The sequence below is a fragment of the Staurois parvus genome, unplaced genomic scaffold (genome assembly GCF_062004578.1).
Source record: "Staurois parvus isolate SC_StPar_1 unplaced genomic scaffold, SC_StPar_1.0 ptg003601l, whole genome shotgun sequence".
NCBI classification, from domain to species: Eukaryota; Metazoa; Chordata; class Amphibia; order Anura; family Ranidae; genus Staurois; species Staurois parvus.
This window is the reverse complement of record NW_028321397.1, coordinates 864,352-888,317: the sequence shown is the minus strand read 5'-3', so window position 1 is coordinate 888,317 and position 23,966 is coordinate 864,352. Positions and strand designations below refer to the sequence as shown.

At 44.4% G+C, this 23,966-nt stretch overlaps 1 protein-coding gene across 2 annotated transcripts in view; it reads right to left on the bottom strand.

The window, feature by feature from the left end:
* Positions 1-2,103, bottom strand: part of SLC7A9 (solute carrier family 7 member 9) — a 61,070-nt gene extending 58,967 nt beyond the window's left edge. Inside the window, exon 1 of one of the 2 annotated variants that reach the window (XM_089667811.1) lies at positions 1,896-2,103. The gene's annotated coding sequence lies outside the window, so the exon portion shown is untranslated. Of the gene's footprint in view, positions 1-1,756; positions 1,869-1,895 lie in introns of those variants that run through there. The other variant, XM_089667812.1, reaches the window with a different exon arrangement.
* Between the last annotated feature and the right edge of the window lie 21,863 nt (positions 2,104-23,966).

The following is a 23,966-nucleotide window of genomic DNA, read 5'->3' as shown; positions in this document are numbered from 1 at the left end:
AAAGAAAAAACGTTTTTTCTCTAAGCAGAGAAGCATGTAGCGTATCTTTTGGGCTGACACCCAGAACTTCCTCTGTTTTGCAACAAAAGTGTTGAGAATGTCAAGGGGTCAGATTGTGTAAAAACTTTTCCAAGTATAGGAGATGGTGGCTAAATTGCAGCACCAAAACCCCAAAAACATTTATATCCTGTATATATAATCTATATCTATCTCATAGGTGACACTAGTTCACTTTACGGACGTTTAGTTATACCTGTATACAATGTATCTCTTCCAGGACTGATATCACTACTCTCCACATAGAATATACAGGAGAGAAGAAGTAACATTTATAACCCTTTAAAGCTGGCCATACAATATACAACCAGATTGTACAATCTCATACTGGGGACATATTACGACAAACCCCACCCCCCCTCTCTCTCTCTCTCTCTCTCTCTCGGTATCCATCGGGCAGGCCCTTGCAATACATACATTATGGTAGATCTAAAGGAGATTGTACAATCAGAGTGTATGGTCTACTTAATTGACATCACTGCCCCCCAAATCTAACATATATCTTGTAGCAGCGACAATCTACTCACTGAATATAAAAACGTATAGGTGTGACATCACTACTCTTTCAATATATTTGGAGGATTAGCTTCCTGAACATGTAAAAACAAATGTGACAACAGTAATAATAATATAAAGAACTCCATCAAGTGCTGGACAGAACCCCCTTTCCCCATCTTGTCTCAGACTGGGATGTTGGTAGTACCGGAGTGTCTGGGCTGATTGTCGGCATTACCCAAGTGTTGGCCTTCACTGGGTGTTAGTAGTACCCTTGTGTTGGCAGTTTCCGGGTGTCGGTGGTACCCAAGTGTTAGTAGTCCTTGGGTGGTAGTCACCGGGTGCCGGTGGCACCCAAGTGTCGGTAGTCCCCGGGTGTCGGTGGCACGCAAGTGTTGGTAGTCCCTGGGTGTCGGTGGCACCCAAGTGTTGGTAGTCCCCGGGTGTCGGTGGTACCCAAGTGTTAGTAGTCCCCGGGTGTCGGTGGCACCCAAATGTTAACAGTCTCTAGGTGGTAGTCCCCAGGTGTTGCTGGCACCCGAGTGATGGTAGTCCCCAGGTGTTGGTAGTATCTGAGTAATAGTAGTCCCCAGGTAGTAGTCCCCAGGTGTCGGTGATGGTAGTCCCCAGGTGTTGCTGGCACCCGGATAAGGTTAGTCGCCAGGTGTCAGTGACACCTGAGTGATGGTGGTCCCTGAAAGTTGGTGGCACCCGAGTGATGGTAGTCCCCAGGTGTTGGTAGTATCTGAGTGATAGTAGTCCCCGGGAACTAGTCCTTAGGTTAGTCGCCCTCGGGTGGAAGTCCCTCAGGTGTCAGTGGCACCCTAGTGATGGTAGTCCCTGGGCGTCAGTGGTACCCTAGTGTTAGTAGTCCTCAGATGTCAGGGGCACCCCAGTGATGGTAGTCCCCAGGTGTCAGGGGCACCTGACTGATGCTAGTCCCTGGATGTTGGTGATACCCAAGTATTGTCAGTACCCGTCAGTGGCTCCTGAATGTTGGTAGTCTCTGGGTATCAGTGGTACCTTGGTGTCAGTAGTCCCTGAATGTCAATAGTCTCTGGCTCTGTGGTATGAGTGTTGATGGTCTCTACATATTGGTGGTTGCTGACTGTTGGTAGTCTCTGGGTCAGCAGTACCTGACTATTCGTGGTCCCTAGGTGTTGGTCGTACCCAAATGCTAGTATTATATGGGTGTCGGTGTTACCTGTGTATCAGAGGTAGTCCTTTGGTGTCGGTGGTACCTGAATGTTAGTAGTACTTGGCAGTCGGTGGTACCTGAATGCTGGTATTATCTGAATGCCAGTGGTACCCGACTACTGGTAATATCGGAGTTTCAGTGGTACCTGGGTATCGGTGTGCGTCTCTCACGGTCCAGTGCTGATCTCTGATGCTGGCAGTCCTGAAGTGTTTTATAGAGCTCAGGTATTCCCATCAGCCTGCAGGCAGCCAGGAGGATGGCAGTGCAGAGGTCATTGTCAGTAATAATTAAACCTGGTCCTGATCACAGAGCAGAAGACAGACGCTGCCTCTCACACTCCGCCTGGATTAACATCTACCATTGTGTCACACTGCAGCCCAGTCACTGCCCCAACAATGGCCGCCTGGCAGCCCATACAAAGTCTCCTTGTTCTGCAGAACCTACACACAGTGCTGACAGACTGATCACGATAAGAGACCGGCTGGAGGAGACGGCTGCCACTTCCCAGGAGGGAGAGACGGACTTTTCTACAGAAGAAATGAGAGAATACCTCAGGAGGTCCTTCTATTTCCTACAAATAGGAGAAATGTGAGCCTTCCAGTATAGATTCTGCATTGTTCTGCCTCGGCATAAACACGAGGCCTTCCCACACAGCGGCCCATTATCATTCCTACACTTCAGATGTCAACTGTGCTTTATGAGGTGGCCATCTTGTGACCCTGCCTCCATCATAAGTCTGTATTGATCAGGGAGAGGACAGCGAACTCCATCATGAGGGAATTGTACTGTATATGATAGATGGAGAGAAGTTCGGCTAGAGAAGAAAAGAAAAGTTCAGCTAGAGAAGAGAAGTTCGGCTAGAGAAGAGAAGTTCGGCTAGAGAAGAGAAGTTCGGCTAGAGAAGAGAAGTTCGGCTAGAGAAGAAAAGTTTGGCCAGAGATGTTCGGCTAGAGAAGAGAAATTTGGCCAGAGATGTTCGGCTAGAGAAGAGAAATTTGGCCAGAGATGTTTGGCTAGAGCTGTTCGGCTATAGAAGAGAAGTTCAGCTAGAGAAGAGACAAGTCTGTATTGATCAAGGAGATGGCCGTGAACTCCATCATGAGGGAATTGTACTGTATATGATAGATGGAGAGAAGTTTGGCTACAGAAGAGAAGTTCGGCTAGAAAAGAGAAGTTCAGCTAGAGAAGAGATAAGTCTGTATTGATCAGGGAGATGGCAGCAAACTCCATCATGAGGGAATTGTACTGTATGTGATGGATGAAGAGAAGTTCGGCTAGAGAAGAGAAGTTCGGCTAGAGAAGAGAAGTTCGGCTAGGGAAGAAAAGTTTGGCTAGAGATGTTTGGCTAGATGAGAGAAGTTTGGCTAGACAAGAGAAGTTTAGCTAGACAAGAGAAGTTTGGCTAGACAAGAGAAGTTTGGCTAGACAAGAGAAGTTCGGCTAGACAAGAGAAGTTCGGCTAGACAAGAGAAGTTTGGCTAGAGATGTTCAGCTAGAGAAGAGAAGTTCGGCTAGAGAAGAGAAGTTCGGCTAGAGAAGAGAAGTTCGGCTAGAGAAGAGAAGTTTGGCTAGAGATGTTCGGCTAGAGAAGAGAAGATTGGCTAGAGAAGAGAAGTTCGGCTAGAAAAGAGAAGTTCAGCTAGAGAAGAGAAGTTCAGCTAGAGAAGAGATCGGAGGACAATTTTAAGTCTGGTTCAGGCGCAATTTCAAGTGTCATACGCTTCAAGAATTCGCACCTGAATCACTGAACAAAATGGACTCTTTTTAAAATTCACACTGAAACCAGCCCCGCACATATGTGAACCTGGTCTCAGTGAATGGGGAAACGGCCACAAAACGCCCTCAACTCCATGAGATCACATGGTTGAAGTACATTTTTTTGTCAAAAATGGAATTAAACAGGCAGTGAGGAGGCGTCATATTGCCTCTTCACACCTATCAATTGAGTTTGAAAAGTGATCCAAGGGCAGATTGCTTTTCAGCGGAGCAGTGTGTTTAGATGGAAGCCTGAATCTAGCCTTGCTGCACAGCAGACAGGCTGAATACTAAGATTTATCCCCTTATTTTAATCCCTTTACTGTCACAGATAAATTACATAAATCAGTAGCAGTGGGTGGGGGGGGGGGGTGGAATGGCGCAGGAGACTCTTGGGAGTGGTGTGTACTTCATTAACTAAACCTGTTTCGGATCTATCTGCGCCACCTGCACCAGTTTCTGTTTCAGAGTGAACAAGGAACTAGCTCAGGATCTGCAACTAAATAACAGTGGTGTAGCGCTGCCCCCAAAGGAGTCATTGGTTTAAATGGGTCCTCTGATGCTGGCCTCAACCTTTTCAAGAACTTTGGCCTCTCTGACACAATTGGCTGTGTACACAAACACTGGGTATCCCAAGAAAATCACTGATGGTTTTACAAGTACCCAGCAATAATGTTTGTTTAAAGATACAGACACCAAATCAGTCAGTAAAAAGCAAACTTGGTATATTGATGCCTATTAATGTTTAAACAGTGTAACAAGAAAGAGATGATGTGAAGAGGGATTAAACAACAGCAATGAGCGTGCACTTGGCGTACAGAGAAATTGACAACACCAGAGCCTGAAATTTTACCAGCCACCCAGGTCAGCTTAAACAGGAACACTGCCACCCAAAGTTCAACAATGAGATGTGTATAAACTCCCGGGGCTTTACTGTCCAAATGCACAAAAGACAGCTATGCTAGGTCTAAGGCTGTCTGAAGGACATCATTAGGGCCTGAGCAATTCAAAGTAATCAACGGGAGGTGGTACATGTGCAAGTGAAGTAAAACAGAGGCAGCCCTTTAAGATGTTTCTTCTGCCGGCTACCGTTGGGGTCCTTAAAAAGTGTTGGCGCATTTTAAGACGGTTTAATGAATCTGCTTCCAGTAAAGGTGCGCTAGAGAGGTTATATATAGTAGTCTGGCTCAGATGTAGGATGGTTGGGGAAAACAGACTGAATAAAGTCAAGTCAGGTGCAAGAGCAGTTCAACAAGGCAGTGTTAACTTGAATATGAGCACAATAAGTACTCCTACTGCGTGGTGTATGTAGAGGGTCTAAGTATGGCTGTATAGGGTGTGGTGGTTAGCCTTTCCCTTAATACTCAGTTCCTGCCGACAGTGTTGATTACGGGCTATTAGGGCCCTCCATCTGTGTTTTCCTGAGAACTTCTGCGAACAGCACTGTGGATGTTGATGAACGGTCACTCTAACCCTCCTGCAGCGGCGATGTGGATGTTGCAGCTGTATACTGTTCCTGAGCAGTGCTGGCTGGGGCACAGGATTCCACCTTTGTTGGAGACCCAAACAGCTAGCAACACTGGTACAGAGGTCCTGCTCTCTCATCCCAACGCCAACTGTTCCTGAGCAATCTTGTGACATCTCTCAGACACTACCCGTAGAGCACGGGGTGTCAAACAGGCGGCCCTCCAGCTGTTGCGAAAGTTCCATCATGCCTCTGCTTTTAGGAGTCATGCTTGTAACTGTCAATCTTGCAATGCCTCATGGGACTTGTAGTTTGGCAACAGCTGAAGGGCCGCCAGTTTGACACCCGTGCCGTAGAGCCTCCCTATAGATCCCTGGGAGCTGTAGTCTTTTTCTTGTTCCATACAGGGTAGCAGTTTCTCACTGAGACTACACATCCCAGAGTGCACTTGTGGCTGTGTCTCTTCCTGGCCACCCTTGTTTGGCAGTGGTTGCTGGATGGGAGGGGGGAAGGGGAAGAGAGGAGCAGGCGCACACACAGAGACTTGAAGCTCTCTGTTCTAGCACCGCTCCAAAAACCAAGCAGGGAATAAGCTGCAAGCACCTGGCTAAAGAGGGAATGAGGCAGTTTACTCACATCCCTCTCTATGCCCGTGCAGTGTTTACGCTACATGAGCAGAGATTGAAGGATTAACAACCCTTGCTCTGAAATGAGCCAGGAGGGTACGAGGACGACCACAGAGATCAGAGCATGCAGATCCAGCTCTCCTGTTCTTTTTGCTGTCAAAGACACAACTGAACAAAGAATTGATCGATTCCATCTGCATCCCTTTTGTTAATTAGGAGCAGCATCTGCTCCATTTTTTATGTTTAGAAGAGTGGCACAAGCATTATTCTTGCACAACTCTTGTTAGTTTCCCCCATTGTGTTTAAATCTGCTAGCTTTTAAAGACCCCCTGTATGTTCGCATTCTGCTGCCGGAGGGGAGAGGGGAGAGAAAGACCAGCGAACGTCTGTTCACCAATCTCCCCTAGGCTAATAAAAACCTGGAAGTGAGAAGGAGTTTTATCACTTCCAGTTTCTGCTCTGAAATTGCACTCCATTAGCCTCAGTAGAGTGCATCAGAGACATCAGGGGTCTAATAATCCCCTGATGTCTTATTGAAAAAAACTGGTCACAGTAATAAAAGCCATCGCATAGGGGGCTGTTGTTGTGATAGCAACAAAGTTAAGTGGAAAAAAAAGATGTAAAGAATTACACCCCAGCACTTAAACCCTCCCCCACACAAGAAAATTCAAGCCCGCTTGTATGTAAATACATATGTAAATGCACACACCAGAGAGGTCTTACATAGGAAAACATTGATTGTGCTATTATTATTATACGGGATTTATATAGCGCCAACAGTTTGCTCAGCGCTTTACAATATAACGGGAGACAATACAGCAACAATACAGTTCAATACAAGAGGGTTAAGGAGTGCCTGATCCTGGGAGCTTACAATCTACACGTTACATAATCGCAGAGCATGCTGGAGTGAGAGCAAGAATTCTAGGCCCGTTATTCACAGTTGACTTTCAAGTAATTACCTGTAGGGGCTTTTAAAGCCTCACCTATGGACAATTTGGGGTAGCAAAGATTGTCATTATTTCACATAAAACATCAGCTTGACATGTTGGGTGTCCATTTATTCAGCACAACCGCATATTTTAGATTTTACCAAACAATTGCATAATATATAGCATTTGCATTCCTAAAATTAACATTTATATGTCTTTCACTGAAATTTTGCACTCCGTAAACTGTTGCGCTAATAGTGCGTAAAATAAAAAATTGGAACGATCAAATTTTATTTTCCAGGGTGGCTGCTTTCAGAAAATGTATACTCTTTGGGGGTTTTAACTAACCTTCAGGCCTAAAATTATTTTTTTTAAACACGTGCAGAAAAAAAAAAAGGTCAGGTCAGTGACTGTGAAGGGGATGAAAACTGAAAGTTGTCATTTAAGACAAAACACACAGAGTCACGAGGTCATACCTGTCCAAGGCTTGCCCAGGATTTATCTGATGCTCCAGCACAATGCACAAAGAATGAGCACTGATGATTGGTACACACATTACACAATGCTGACAAACAGGAGCCAGAATATCCGCAATGTGCAGAAGAGAATTAACTGTTTGGGAAAGGAAAACAAGAATGCTGGAGTGATTATACAACAGAACATCGGTATAAAATGGATAGAGTCATTGAAGTGACTATTGCAAAAAAAAAGAAAAAACCAGCAAAAGACAACATATTTATTTATTTCAGGTACTTATATAGCGCCATCAATTTACGCAGCACTTTACATATATATTGTACATTCACATCAGTCCCTAACCCTCAAGGGGCGTACAGTCTAAGGTCCCTAACTTACATTCATACATACACATACTAGGGACAATTTAGACAGGAGCCAATTAACCTACCAGTCGGTCTTTGGAGTGTGCGAGGAAAACAGAGTACCCGAAGGAAACCCACACAGGTACAGGGAGAACATGCAAACTCCAGGCAGGTGGTGCTGTGGTTGGGATTTGAACCAATGACCCTAGTACTGCCAGGCGAAAGTGCTAACCATTTAGCCACAGTGCTACCCATATAACACTTGTCAGTCCTACCGCCAGAACCTCAGGTCTTTGCTCCCTCCGAGAGTTATGTTGGCTGAATAATCCTCTAGGTGCATCAGATGCTCGGTCCCCTGAAAGCCGCTACTTTAGAACAGAAAGGTAGGTTTACTCAAGACCTGCTGCAGGGGAGTTCCCTTCTGTGGGGCCGCAGCAGCGCAATCGGCTTCTCTGGGGCCGCAGCAGCGCAGTCGGCTTCTCTGGGGCCGCAGCAGCGCAGTCGGCTTCTCTGGGGCCGCAGCAGCGCAGTCGGCTTCTCTGGGGCCGCAGCAGCGCAGTCGGCTTCTCTGGGGCCGCAGCAGCGCAGTCGGCTTCTCTGGGGCCGCAGCAGCGCAGTCGGCTTCTCTGGGGCTGCAGCAGTGCTATAGTCTTACACCTTTCTTCGGCCACTACTTTATTACTGTGTTCTCAGCTTCTGGCAGTTGGGACCACACAGGGTGAAATGAAGGACCAGGCATTCAACAACCCCTAAAGTGTATGTAAACCCAATTGTTAAAGTGATATTAAAGCTTCTGATTGAAAAAAAAATAAACAACATACCTGCTCTGTGTAGTGGTTTTGCACAGAGCAGCCCTGATCCTCCTCTTCTTGGGTCTCCCGCCGGTGCTCCTGCCTCCTCCTCCCTGCCGAGTGCCCCCATAGCAAGCCTCTTGCTATGGGGGCACTCATGCATGCTCGCTCTGTGTGTTCAATGACACACACAGTGCGGCTTGCCCTCACCCTTCTCCTTACTGGTTGTGATTAGTGATGGGCCGAACACCACCTCCTGTTCAGTTTGCGGTCGAACATCCGAACCTACAGAATATTCGACTGCGAACGTCGAACAATTTACTGGAGCGGTATCTTACCGCATCTGAGTATGTGGTAAAAATACCGCTCATTTACTAAAATACCACACGAGTTATATTGTGAAGTCATGCGGTATTTTAGTAGTAAAACATTCATTATTGTTTCAGCTGCCAGTGGGGTTCCCCGCTGACAGCTGAATGTAAAAAGAATTGTTGGCATTGCCCGACAAAAAAATAAAAGCCCTTGGGGTCTGGTATGGATTTTGAGATGAACCCCCATGCCAAAATTTTTTATGTATTTTTTTTTTTTCAAATGTCACAGGAGTCCCCCCAAAATCCATACCAGACCCTTATCCGAGCATGCAGCCCGGCAAATGCAGAAGATGCAGCATGGCAAGACCAACCTATCCATCGTTTGTTACTGAATGAAGATTATCTTTAATGACACGGCTTTCTTGTAAACAAGCTATAGCGAGCGATAAATGAGACTATAAAAGTGGAATCCACCGAAGTATACACTTTGAGATTGTAACATGGCAACATTCCACTGTGGTATAACATTTGTGTTTAAAAAAAAAAAAAAAAAAGTTACACATAGGGTTTATTCAGACTGGCGATGAGTCCTATCCTGCGCGCAGGCTCTCCTTTTTATTGCACCTTCATTCTCCCCAGGCTGTGTGCGGGAAGCCTACAGAAGTGAATACAAATGTAGTTGTTGCAAAAATACAACCGCATGTCAAAATTGCTGTTTAATTCATTTTTAATATTCAAAGCAACCCCTCCCCCATGTCTCCATACTTTGTGATATGGGAATGCTGGTATGGTATGGGAAGGCTGGTGGGATACGGGAAGGCGGGTGGGATACGGGAAGGCTGGTGGGATACGGGAAGACTGGTGGGATACGGGAAGACTGGTGGGATACGGGAAGACTGGTGGGATACGGGAATACTGGTGGGATACGGGAATACTGGTGGGATATGGGAATAATGATGTCATACGGGAATACTGGTGGGATACGGGAATACTGGTGGGATACGGGAATACTGGTGGGATATGGGAATAATGATGTCATACGGGAATACTGGTGGGATACGGGAATACTGGTGGGATATGGGAATAATGATGTCATACGGGAATACTGGTGGGATACGGGAATACTGGTGGGATACGGGAATACTGGTTCTCATTCTGTAGATAGGACTTTGACAGGCAATATTACTGGCTTATGTATAAACCAGCTGATCACAAAGTATTCCTGTTTCCACTTGTAAATACTATGTGTGAGATAACACATTAATAGCTGTCAGTGTTTCACCTCGCTGAGTGCATGTAATTATCTATTACAGACTCAGAGGGGGGATGGGAAGGGCTGGTGGTTACCAGTTTGAATATGTAAAAAGGTGCTGAAAAGCAGAGAACCAGTCACATCTGAGCTTCTTAAAGTGTTACTAAACCCACAACAGTAAAATCAGTTTGTATACGCAATAAAGCATGCTTTATGGTAAATGCTGGATCCATGGAGACCGGATATAGTGAATGCAGGGTCCGGGGAGACCGGATATAGTGAATGCAGGGTCCGGAGAGACCGGATATAGTGAATGCAGGGTCTGGGGAGAGTGGATATAGTGAATGCAGGGTCCGGGGAGACCAGATATAGTGAATGCAGGGTCCGGGGAGAGCGGATATAGTGAATGCAGGGTCCGGGGAGAGCGGATATAGTGAATGCAGAGTCCGGGGAGAGCGGATATAGTGAATGCAGGGTCCGGGGAGAGCAGATATAGTGCATGCAGGGTCCGGGGAAAGCAGATATAGTGAATGCGGGGTCCGGGGAAAGCAGATATAGTGAATGCGGGGTCCGGGGAAAGCAGATATAGTGAATGCGGGGTCCGGGGAAAGCAGATATAGTGAATGTGGGGTCCGGGGAAAGCAGATATAGTGAATGCGGGGTCCGGGGAAAGCGGATATAGTGAATGCAGGGTCCGGGGAGAGCGGATATAGTGAATGCAGGGTCTGGGAAGACCAGATACAGTGAATGCAGGGTCCAGGGAGACCAGATACAGTGAATGCAGGGTCCAGGGAGACCAGATATAGTGAATGCAGAATCCGGGGAGACCGGATATAGTGAATGCAGGGTCCAGGGAGACCAAATATAGTAAGAAAAATTAATAATAGCGCCTATGGTCAAAATTATATAACTTACTAATAGTGTACCAGCTGCAAAAAATCACCATATATAAAAAGTGTACCAATAAATAAATAATTTGCGCTAGTAAATGTGTATAAATATATAAATATATATAAAAAGAAATCATCAAATCATAAGTCCAGAAAAAAATATATATATGCCAATACCACAAAAAAATATATAAAAAAACTTTTAAGTGCTGTGGGAACTCGCTTCAAGTGGTAGAGCTCTTCTTCAACACACAGCAACTCGCATCTGTTTAAGGGCCTTTTTGCCCAATTTTATTTACAAGAAAGTTCAAATAAACAAGAATTCTTCCCACGCAGGGGTATCCATCATCAAGCAAATTAATAGTATTCAGCCTCCTGGCTTGCAAGCAGTTTTAAGTCTGCCTCCTGCAGACTCTTCTCAAAAGGTTCTTTTGGCACCCAGCGAACCTTTAGCACACAGCTATTCTGGAGCAGCCCCTTGTTGCTTTTGGCTTCCACCTCTCCTAGGTGTAGCCCACCTGACTCCACGGCTGAGACCTCCTGTCTGCCGGGGTGGAGCCCGCCTGACTCCTAACTGCTGGGGTGGAGCCCAGAACTATGGTTAGGCCTCTACAAAAAGGTCTGCACACACCTGTGCAATCAGTGTGCTGGGGGTTCTCAAAACATGGACCCCGGATTGGAGATTTCATCCCTCCCAGATCTCTTCGAAATCTCCAGGCTCCAGATCCCAAAACAAACTTACTGAATAAATGAGGAAACCGAAAAGTCAGTTTCCTCTGCAATACATTAACTCTCTGGAGCCCCTCAACCTGCCTGGTTGAGAATCCAGGGTTTTCGACTTGAGTTTGACCGTGGCAGGACACCGCACTGCCACATATCCCCCCCCCTTTGTTTTGACCCCGTAGGGGGCGGAACACACAAACCTAAAACCCTTGCTTTAGACCTTCTGTGCGGGCTATCACCTGTAAAGGTGCAATCCTGGCTGACTTCATTTTCATCAAGGGGAGACACTACTCCCTGCCCCAAGAGGTGACTTCCCCTGTCTCCCCTTACTTGGGCTCTACGACATCCCCGTGCCTTTTTACGAGTGCGCTTCCAAAAGCGCGGTCTTTCTAATTTTCTTAAGACTATGCTAGTCCTTTTACCACTAGGGGGTTTACAAATCTCAGTACCCTTTGTAACCTGGGGTTGACTCCTAAGCTTTAAATGCCTGGTACCTGTCATATTACAACGTGCTCTCTCAAATTCCTCTAGACCATCCCTTTTTGCTTCATTTACTTTTACAGGGGATATATTTTTAAACCCTTTAGTAACAGACATGGGCTCTTTTATTGTGGCATCAAACTCTTTTAACATCCCCTCATTAAGCTTTGGGCCATTTCCCTTAGACCTTTCATTCTTATAACTTGGGCGTTTACTGGACCTTTGGAAAACTTTTCCAGAGTGACCTTCCTTACATAATTCTGCATTTGGGTAGACGACCCCAACCACATCACATTTACATGCGTCTTCCGGCACTTCTGCCAAAACCTCTGTCCTGTCCAACAGTACTCTGGTGTGCCTCTCATACAGATTACTGCTATGAAGCAACCCAGCAATGCACTGAAAGACAATTTTCACCATCACCAACAAGGATGGTATCACAGAATTCCTATATTGACCATCTTTGTTTTGTATAGCCTGTAATACCCAGCTCCGATTAGCGGGACTCCACTGTACCAGCTCTCCCGAACATGGAAGAGACAGTATGGTATACACCGGCTGTACACTCCAGAAGGCTAACATTTCCTTCAGCAGGTCTGTTATAAAAAGACAGCCTGATTCCACACATAAGACCTTCCTGGGGACATGGAGACACTCATTTACTGATGCCTCAGAGGTGGTGCTTCTTAACGAGGCTTCCTCTTGGCTGGAGGTACCCAACACAATAACCTGGGGCTCTCCCAGAGCGTAACCAGGTGTGGGATTCACCCAAATACTCTGAGGCTCAGTGTCAATGAGCTCTTCCACGGCTTCTCTATGGATATCAGTTTGGTATACTACACCATTAACTCCTTTATGGGCTGTGGGCAAAACTTCTGCTGAGCGTTTATCCTTAACGGTGCCTTTTACCAGCAGTGGGTTAATTTTGGCAGTGACAGGAGCGCCCTGGACTAACAGCTGCTCCACAGTCCCTCTTTTCAGCACAGCAGAAGTTGTGTCCACTTCATTGTTGGCAACAGAGGTATCTTTTATATGCCAACAAGCTTGTTGCCCATCTGTCCCAGTCCATCTTCCCTGTGATCCCATCAGAGGTACTACGCAGTACCACTCCAACCGCTGAAGGAGACACAGAGGGACAGAGTGGCTCTGTATCAGACCCATTACCTATATCTTCATTATCCATATCACAATGGGAGACTCCTTTTCTAGGCACAGCAGGTTGCAATTTCACACTCTCACCACCGTGACCTAGTGGCGTGTCATTCACTGCAAAAACTTTAGCATTAGTGGATTGCATTGACCCATCATTATGAATACATTCATACCTTTTAGATTCACCATTGCCACACTGAAATAACAAATTCTCACCACTCAATTCAGATACAGTCTGGTCCACCAGAGCAACACCATAGTTATCCTGGGTTACCTTAACCACTGTTGCTAGGGGAGATAACACATCCTGCTTAGTGGTCACCCCTACTACATTTAATTCAGCATTCTCTTCAGAGGACATTGGTGCAACCCCAATATCAGTACTCTTCACATTGACATTTTTAACCGTTGCCTCCCCACTAAACAGAGCATTATACAGAGGCAAGTCTTTCTCATGATCACCAGTAGTGGGTTTCCCAACTGGGAGTATCCCATATTTATAGCAGAGTGTCTCAAGTTCAGTCTCAATCAGTGCATTAGTGTCTCTCACATTTATCCCAAAAGTACCAGTCTTACCCACCACTGTAACAGGCTTCACCTTCACTTGAGTGCGTGGGATCTGGATCCTTTCGGTCATCTCCTCTGCTTGGCTTTGGCCAGCCAGTTCATCCATGCAGCTACAGGATGATACTGTGGCAGGCACTTCTGACTCCTTGGCACCCCCTGTAGGCACAACAGGTACTTCCTCACTGTTGCTAGAGGTGGCTGCCAACATTTTTAAACATGAATCTGGGCTTGCAGATGAAGACTTTTGCCCAGTAGCACTCTCATCAGTGGTATTCCATAATCGGGGGCAGGTAAAGATACCATGCCCAAACTGACCACATTCCAGGCAGGGTATGGTTCCACCGACAACCTTCTTGGGATATGGAACCACATCTCCCTTGTAGCCCCTTCTCCTGGTTGGCAGGCTTTCTCCTGTTGCTATGGGAGATGGCACTCTCCCAGCTGAAATTTGTGGGTTCCTCCAGATGCGCTGAACTCTCATCTCTGCGTTGCCACAATCCTCTGTAGATGACACTTCTCTCACAGGGTCCGCAGGCCTGAAGTCACATGTGTTGCTATGGGCAACCACATTCTTCTGAAACTTTTGGGCAGCCTGCTGCTCCTTCCTGGAACTCCAAGCAGGCTTCCCAATTGCATACCCAGACCTTTGTCTGGTTCTGTCACCTTGTACTGGAAGCTGGGATAAAGGGCACTTGGAGACAGTGTGCCCCCATTCACTGCACCGCAAACAGCGCTCTTGCGGCAGTATCTTGGCCGAACTTCCAACACTGCATCCTCTTTCAGGCTTAGTACTCTGCAAACAGAAAACTGGTTTCCTTTCAGCAGCATTGCCAGGGACAACAGCATGCACTTCCCACTGTGGCAAACTTTGTGCAGCCATGTATGGGGCTTGTTCTGGTGGTAACAACCCCTCCAGCCACAGGGCTCTGTCTCTCATTTCAGAAAAGCTTGCTTCTTTTTTGAGTTTTGACCGCCCCATCTTTGCAGTCACTCCACAACACTTTTGCACAGTCCAGGTACACAATGGAGCACTGTCTCTTTAAGGCAAGTTCCTTTTCTCTTGCAGGATCTCCTCACCTGCACACACTGATAGTGCAGAGTCATGCACCAAACACAGTTCAACACATGAACTTACTTCCTTGCTGGGATCTCTAGTTCTGCCCGCATCCTCCACCATATGTGGGAACTCGCTTCAAGTGGTAGAGCTCTTCTTCAACACACAGCAACTCGCATCTGTTTAAGGGCCTTTTTGCCCAATTTTATTTACAAGAAAGTTCAAATAAACAAGAATTCTTCCCACGCAGGGGTATCCATCATCAAGCAAATTAATAGTATTCAGCCTCCTGGCTTGCAAGCAGTTTTAAGTCTGCCTCCTGCAGACTCTTCTCAAAAGGTTCTTTTGGCACCCAGCGAACCTTTAGCACCCAGCTATTCTGTAGCAGCCCCTTGTTGCTTTTGGCTTCCACCTCTCCTAGGTGTAGCCCACCTGACTCCACGGCTGAGACCTCCTGTCTGCCGGGGTGGAGCCCGCCTGACTCCTAACTGCTGGGGTGGAGCCCAGAACTATGGTTAGGCCTCTACAAAAAGGTCTGCACACACCTGTGCAATCAGTGTGCTGGGGGTTCTCAAAACATGGACCCCGGATTGGAGATTTCATCCCTCCCAGATCTCTTCGAAATCTCCAGGCTCCAGATCCCAAAACAAACTTACTGAATAAATGAGGAAACCGAAAAGTCAGTTTCCTCTGCAATACATTAACTCTCTGGAGCCCCTCAACCTGCCTGGTTGAGAATCCAGGGTTTTCGACTTGAGTTTGACCGTGGCAGGACACCGCACTGCCACAGTGCAAAAAACTTTTGTGCAAAAAAAGTGTCTAAATATGAAAAATTTCACCAAAAAACCTTGATAATATAATGGCAGATCATCCATAAATATATCTTCAGAAACGGAAACTCTGCAAACACACCGATCCTCATCAATCGAAATAACAGGATGAAAAACTTTGTAGTTAATCGAAAATCCACTTCTCCAATAGATAAAGGACCACCTTCAAACGTATCCATGGGGGGAAATGCCAAGCACTCGAGAGAAACAGAAAGACTTCATGGTGCAATATTATAAAAACCAATTCCTTTATTAGGTACTCATTGCACTTACTCAAGAGGTGTCCCAGCCGACACCAGCATCAACAGCATAACAGCAATCACATAAACGAGCCTGGCTACTCAGCACATGCGCAGTAGCTGGCAGCCAAAAACGTAATGACGTCACATCAATCAAGCTCCGCCCTACGTGTTTCGTCATCGACGTCCTCACGGAGCGGATGACGCTCTGTGAGGACGTCGATGACGAAACGCGTAGGGCGGAGCTTGATTGATGTGACGTCATTACGTTTTTGGCTGCCAGCTACTGCGCATGTGCTGAGCAGCCAGGCTCGTTTATGTGATTGCTGTTATGCTGTTGATGCTGGTGTCGGCTGGGACACCTCTTGAGTAAGTGCAATGAGTACCTAATAAAGGAATTGGTTTTTATAATATTGCACCATGAAGTCTTTCTGTTTCTCTCGAGTGCTTGGCATTTCCCCCCATGGATACGTTTGAAGGTGGTCCTTTATCTATTGGAGAAGTGGATTTTCGATTAACTACAAAGTTTTTCATCCTGTTATTTCGATCGATGAGGATCGGTGTGTTGCAGAGTTTCCGTTTCTGAAGATATATTTATGGATGATCTGCCATTATATTATCAAGGTTTTTTGGTGAAATTTTTCATATTTAGACACTTTTTTTGCACAAAAGTTTTTTGCACTTAAAAGTTTTTTTATATATTTTTTTGTGGTATTGGCATATATATTTTTTTTTCTGGACTTATGATTTGATGATTTCTTTATATATATTTATATATTTATACACATTTACTAGCGCAAATTATTTATTTATTGGTAGACCAAATATAGTGAATGCAGGGTCTGGGGAGAGCGGATATAGTGAATGCAGGGTCCAGGGAGAGCGGATATAGTGAATGCAGGGTCCAGGGAGAGCGGATATAGTGAATGCAGGGTCCAGGGAGAACGGATATAGTGAATGATCATCTAATGTCTGACAGGTACTACCCTGACAACAGCCTGATGCATATTTTGTCCAAACCAGTAACAAACTGTGAGCTTTCTTAAAACCAGTATTTTTTTTGAACCCCGATGAGAGACTTTCAGATATATGGCAAGCAGCAGAGGAGCTCACGGCACTCTGAACCTGTATAACAAATTCTCTGCGTTCATGGATTTAACGTTCTGTCTGTCATATACTGTAATGGAAACGAGCTGCAGCTGCAGACAATATAGAGTCATCCAGAATATATATAACAAATTCTCTGTGCTTCCACTCTGAACATGATTCAGTTATGACGCACCAACCCTGACTTTGTTCCTCCAGATAATAAAAATATTTTTATGACTATCCTATGCATGCAATTTCCTCGGCATTATGGCTCGTTTCATGATTAACTGATATAAACTCAGATTGGAAAGCTTCATGGGTTATTTTTTAAAAGTCACATAACTCAGAAAATACCTCTGTGTTTGTCTGAAAACCAGGTAAAAAAGTGACAAGAGAAAGCCAATGTCAACATATCACCAGGTCTAGGCGACTTAGGGCTCGTTCACACTAATTTCTAACTCTTGCCAAACGCCCCTATAGCATTTGACAGGCATTTGGGAAGCGTTTTTAATGCACTATGGTGACACTGTACTGCTAGGGTGACAGTATGTTTAAAAAAATAAAAATAATAATAAGATCAAAAAATAAAATAAAAATGTCAAAAAAGTTTTGAAAAATTATAATTTTTGGTTATAAACTAATTTGGGTAATTTTTTTTTACTAAAAAGGTAGATGAATACATTTTGGCCAAGATTTATGAAGAAAGATTATTTGCAAAATTTTATAAGAAAAACACTTTTTTTCCCTATTTCATTTATATTGCAAAAAAATAAAAATCCCAGTGGTGAATAAATACCACTAAAATAAATTTTTATCTATCTCAAAAAAAAAATGCTAAAAAATTCATCTGGGTACAGTGTTGCATGACCGCGCAATTGTCATTCAAAGTGTGACAGCGCTGAAAGATGAAAATTGGCCTGGACAGGAAGAGGGTGAAAGTGCCTGGACTTAAAGTGGTTAACTCCTTCACGCCGGCACCCTTTAAGAGTTTCAGAAGCCGGGAGGCGGGGTGGGGTTTAGGGTCATGTGACCACCGTGACGCGCCGTCACAGTGGTCACATGATCGGGAAAGGTCCCGATTGAAAGAGGAGATTGGGACCTTTCCGTGAGTACCGGACATGTGTGCTGGGAGTGCGCAGGGCGTGCGCTCTCGGCACATATGTCCTTTTTTAATACAACGCAAATGTGCAGCCGCTCGGAGTCTAGGCCATGCAAGGACATTCCCCTTTCTCTCCTCCAACCCCTGTGGGCTCATTTTTGCTGTATGCTTTGGGTCATTGTCATGTTGGAAAGTAAATGTTCCCACTGACAACTTTCTGGCAGAGGGCAGCAGATTTTCCTCAAGAAATGGTATTTTGCCCCATCCATTTTTCCTTCTATCCTGACAAGTGCTCCAGTTCCTGCTGCAGAGAAATCCCCATAACAGGATATTCCCCCTCCATGCTTCACTGTAGGAATGGTGGGATTTGGATGGGGAGCTGGATTGGATATCGTTTAGTGTTGAGGCCAAATCAATCAATTTTAGTCTCATCTGACCAGAACACCTTTCTCTATGTGGCCTCAGAATCTTCATGGTGCGTTTTGGCAAAGCTCAGTGGTAACTGCATGTGGCCTTTCTTGAGGAGCGGCTTTCTTCTTGCAACCCTCCCATACAGGCCACATTTGTTGAGAACTTGTGATATTGTTGTCACATGCACACAATGATCGCTCTTTGTCATCAATTCCTGCAACTACTTCAGAGTTGCTGTAGGCCTCTTGGTAGCCTGTCTGACCAGTTTCCTCCTGGTTCTTTCATCCAATTTGGAGAGATGTCCTGATCCAGGGAGGGTCTGTGTTGTACCAAATACCTTCCACTTCTTAATAGACTTCACTGTGCTTCTAGGCATTGATAAAGCCTTTGAATTTTTTTTGTCTCCATCTCCTGACTTGTGCCCATTGACAACTTTATCCCGGAGATCTTTTGACAGTGCCTTGTCACCCTTAGTTGATTGTTTGCTTCAGTTGCACTTCCAGGGACTGAAATGCTCCAGGAAAACTCTTTTCATGCTGAGCTAATTAAAATGACCACAGCTGAAAATCAAATAGCTTTGTGTGCCATTGAGGTGATTAGCTACACCTGAGTTTATTTTTAGGAGGGGTTGATCTCTTTTCCAACTCAGTGATTCTGTTTTTGAATTTTTTGACATGTTGGTGTTGTATCTTTCATTTGGATGTTATAAGTTGCAATGTGTAAATACAGCTGGATAAAAGAAAAACTGTATCTTTATTTCAGGCTGCAAAGCAACAAAATGTGATTATTTTAACTGGGGGAGGGGCTTATTCTTTTCTATACCCACTGTAGAAAATAAAGTCTGTTGGAGTTGATGAAATTGTATGTACATGGATAGGAAACGGGTTACTTTGTCGGGTCAGAGAGTAGTGATAAATGGCTCATTCTCTGAATAGACTACAGTTGTAAGTGGTGGGCCCCAGGGTTCCGTCTTGGAGCCAATGCTGCTCAACTCATTTATTAATGATATAGAGGTTGGAATCAAGCTCAGGTTCAGTGTTTGCCGATGACACCAAATTATGCCAGGAAATTTGGCCCAGGATGTACCATCATCACAGGTAGACCTTACTGAAATACGGGGTTGGACATCTACATGGCAGATGAGGTTCAGTATTGAGAAATGTAAAGTTATGGACTTGGATGCCAACAAAAAATCCACATTAGGAGGGGCTCCCCTAATGCACAAGATCTAGGGGTGCTTGGAGATCACAGAATTTGCAATAGAATGCAATGCCAAGCTGTAGCCTATAAAAGCAAGCAAAATACTCTCATGCATTAAAAAAAGGAATACATTCCAGAGATACATCAAAAATTCTTCCATTTTAGAAAACACTGGTTCATGATAATCTTGTGCAGTTCAACTAGGAGGACGTCAGCTATGGGGACCAGGGACCAGAGAATCTCAGCTATGAGCAACAGAGAACCTCAGCTATGAGGATTGGTTATATAGCTAGATACACATTATGGATCTAAATGCAGCAATTTTTGCACCTGAGTGCATTATTCCTTATGCTCCTCCAAAAATAATAGTAAAAAAAAAAAGAGAGACCGCTTTAATAACATGTTCTATGTGAACGTACTTACACTGCACCATACTGCCTTGGCCAAAGGTCACGCAAGCACATTTTTCACGCATTAAGGCTTTTTAAGGCCCATGTATAAAAAAAAAAATATATAAATTACCGCCTTAACACACACAAACATGGAGAGGTGTGACTGGGCTTTTATATTCTGGCAATTTTTTTTACTTTTAAAAAAAATATATATATATTATAATAAATTTTATAATATATATATATATATATATATATATATTTTTTTTTTTTAAATGAATTGTGCAAAGAAGAAAAAAATATCAGAAAGTAAAAATGTTGAGCTGACTAATGAAAATCAACTTGACCTTTGAACATATTTTTATAACTGGGCCAGATTGCGAAATGGTTAAAAAAAAAAAAAAAAGAAAGAAGATGACAGCACAGCAATCTAATAGTTTCCAACCTTTACAAATCTCCCCTGTGACTGTAGGGGATAAACAGGTTATGGTGCTCCCCCCTATGGCAAATACAGGAACAGCCTTGCTCCCAAGAAAAAGAAAAGTCTTGCTTGTCACTTTAAAGTGACAGACTCTGGTTTAAAAATAAAAAAAATCTCTCATGTTTATTTTTTTTTTTCCTGTTGTTAGTGCTTACATCTTAACCACATATTTCTGTCCCCCTGCGTGAGTGATTTTACTGGTATATCTGTTCCTTTATTTTCCAATAAAAATAATGAACGGGAAAAGAATTCTGTTCAGGTATGCATTCTATTTGTCTCAGCCTCCTCCAAATCTTCAAATTCCTTTTTCTTTTTTTCTGTGATCCGACTTCCTGTTAGAGGGTGGCTACATTTGTTCTCCATGTTACCACTGCATGTAGGAATGTAGCCACCCTCTCTTGCTCGCTCCTAAGATGGACTATGGGATGTGTTGTGTACATGACCACTACTATAGTATACATTTTCTGAAAGCAGAGACACTGAAGAAAAACATGGTGGTGGTTACAATGTATGTTTCACAATATCTGAGCAGTTTATATTTTCATGGAAAAAAAAATATTATAAAATGAATTTTAGTGTAAATACGATATAATACCCAATTTTTTTTGGTAAATTATAAAAGATATGGTTGCATTGAGTAAATAGATTCCACATATGTCAAGTCTTAAAATTATGCACGCCCATGGAATCTCCAAAAACTAAACTATAATTATTGGTCTCACTCTTACATTACCCAATGTTTGGCACAATTGATGTTACCTACACATGCTTGCTCTACACTGGGCTTTTTATTTGGGGTCTGTGCAGGGGTGACCTTTACATTTATTTATTTTTAACATTAAAATTTTCTTTCTTTTTAACAACGCCCTTATGTGATAGCATGGGCAGGTGACAGGTCCTCTTTATGGAGACATTGGGGGTGTATTAGACTTCCGAGGTCTCTCCTGCCCTCCAATGCAGCTATGTCAGCACAGATTGTGTTTGAATAGCTGCATCATTGGCTACACTAGCAATGAAAGCTGTGACCCCGGAAGTGACATCATATGTGTTGCATCTGGGATCATTAGTCACAGGAGGGGAATGGATGTTCCCCGAGTTCCTCTTGCTATCACTGGGGAAGAGGTTTCCCATGGTCCCAGGCTCCCCGATGAAACAGAAGAGTATGGAAACCACCACAGGCACTGCCAGCAGAGGTGGGGGGAGTTGACCCTTTGTGACACCCCAGTAAAAGTGATCGGTCAGCTCTAGAGCCCCCAATCACTTTTATTGGAAAGCCCTTCCTTGGCACTTAAAGATAGTATCATGCTCACTTGATTTAACCCCTTGACAACTATGCCGTTTATAAACAACTGAGGCAGACAAGTGGTTATTTTCCGGATGGATTTTTGTCCTGTCTCCATTGGGAACAATTTTCCTTCACTTCCTGTCCTTGAAATACAACAGGAAGGGAGAGGAAATCTCTCCAAAGGGAGGAGAAGTCAACAAAATACACTTACGGGTCTCTTTATTAGAGACATCTGTTCAATTGCTTGGCAACACAAATTGCTAATCAGCCAATCACATGACAGGAACTCAATGCATTTAGGCATCTAGACATGGTGAAGGCGACTTGCTGAACTTCAAACCGAGCATCAGAATGGGTAAGAAACAGGATTTAAGTGACTTTGAACATGGCATGGTTGTTGGTGCCAGATGGACTGGTCTGAGCATTTCAAAAACTGCTGATCTACTGGGATTTTCACACACAACCATCTCTGGGGTTTACAGAGAATGGTCCAAAAAAGAGAAAATATCCAGTGAGTGGCAGTTGTGTGGACAAAAATGCCTTGTTGATGTCAGAGTATCTAGATGATAGAAATGCAACATTAACTCAAATAACCACTTGTTACAACCAAGGTATGCAGAACACCATCTCTGAATGCACAACATGTTGAACCTTGATGTAGATGGGCTACAGCAGCAGAAGACCACACCAGGTGCCACTCCTGTCAGCTAAGAACAGGAAATGGAGGCTACAACACGCACAGCCTTATAAAAATTGCACAATAGAAGATTGGGAAAACGCTGCCTGTTCTGATGAGTCTCAAGTTCAGCTGCGACATTCAGATGGTAGGGTCAAAATTTGGCATAAACAACATGAAAGCATGGATCCATCTTGCCTTGTATCAATGGTTCAAGCTGGTGGTGGTGTCATGGTGTGGGGGATCCATCCTGCCTTGTATCAATGGTTCAGGCTGGTGGTGGTGGTGGTGTCATGGTGTGGTTGATCCATCCTGCCTTGTATCAATGGTTCAGGCTGGTGGTGGTGGTGGAATGGGGGAGATCTTCTTGGCACACTTTGGGCCCCTTCGTACCAGTTAAGTATCATTTAAACGCCATGGCCTACCTGAGTATTGTTGCTGACCATGTCCATCCCTTTATGACTCCAGTGTCCCCGTCTTCTGATGGCTCCTTCCAGCAGGATAATGCACCATGTCACAAAGCTCAAATCATCTCCAACTGGTCTCTTGAACATGACAATGAGGTCCCTGTACTCCAATGGCCTCCACAGTCACCAGATCTCCATCCAATACAGCACCTTAGGGATTTGGTGGAACGGGAGATACGCATCATGGATGTGCAGCCGACAAATCTGCAGCAACTGCGTGATGCTATCATGTCAATATGGACCAAAATCTCTGAGGAATGTTTCCAACACCTTGTTGAATCTCTGCCATGAAAAATGAAGGCAGTTCTGAAGGCAAAAAGGGGTCCAACCCGCTACTAGCAAGGTGTATCTAATAAAATGGCCGGTGAGTGTAGGTGCTCCTATTGAAAGATTTACCCTCGCCTCCTATTCTGGACAAATGGAGCGGTGAATCCACCCAGTGGGGACACAGACAGCAATAAATACCTCACTGAGGATCCAACTTTCCCGGTTCCATGAAAAAGTAAAGAAAGATAGTTAGAAAAAAAAGTTGTGTATTGACCCACTCATTTAGAATGATGAGCCCCTTCTTAACCTCCCTGGCGATATTCCCGAGTGTAGCTGGGGGTAAAGTTTCAGTTAGAGATGAGCGAATCGAACTAGGCGAACCGGAATTCGAGTCGAATTTCAGGAAATATTCGATTCGTGTCGAAACCGAAATTTTGCCTACTTCGGGTGCGCGAATCGAACATTTCCCGATCAGCCGGCAAAAGTGTCCCTGCAGTGAGCTCCGCTATTTCTGACAGTTCTCTGACAGAAGGAACACATGTTTAGCGGTTGAAACATTGTATCTATTAGTTTACATTTAGGATACAGATGTTTCAACCACTGTACATGTGAAGAAGTTGTGAGAGAACTGTCAGAAATAGAGGAACTCTGCACATACACTTTTTGCCGGCTTGGAATTATTCTTCTTTTCATCCTACTTCTTCTTCTTCTTCATCCTCAGAAGAAGAGGATGAGGATGAGGATGAAGAAGAAGAAGAAGAAGAAGAAGAAGAAGAAGTAGGATGAAAAGAAGAATAATTCCAAGCCGGCAAAAAGTGTATGTGCAGAGTTCCTCTATTTCTGACAGTTCTCTCACAGCTTCTTCACATGTACAGCGGTTGAAACATCTGTATCCTAAATGGAAACTAATAGATACAATTTGTATCTATTAGTTTCCATTTAGGATACAGATATTTCAACC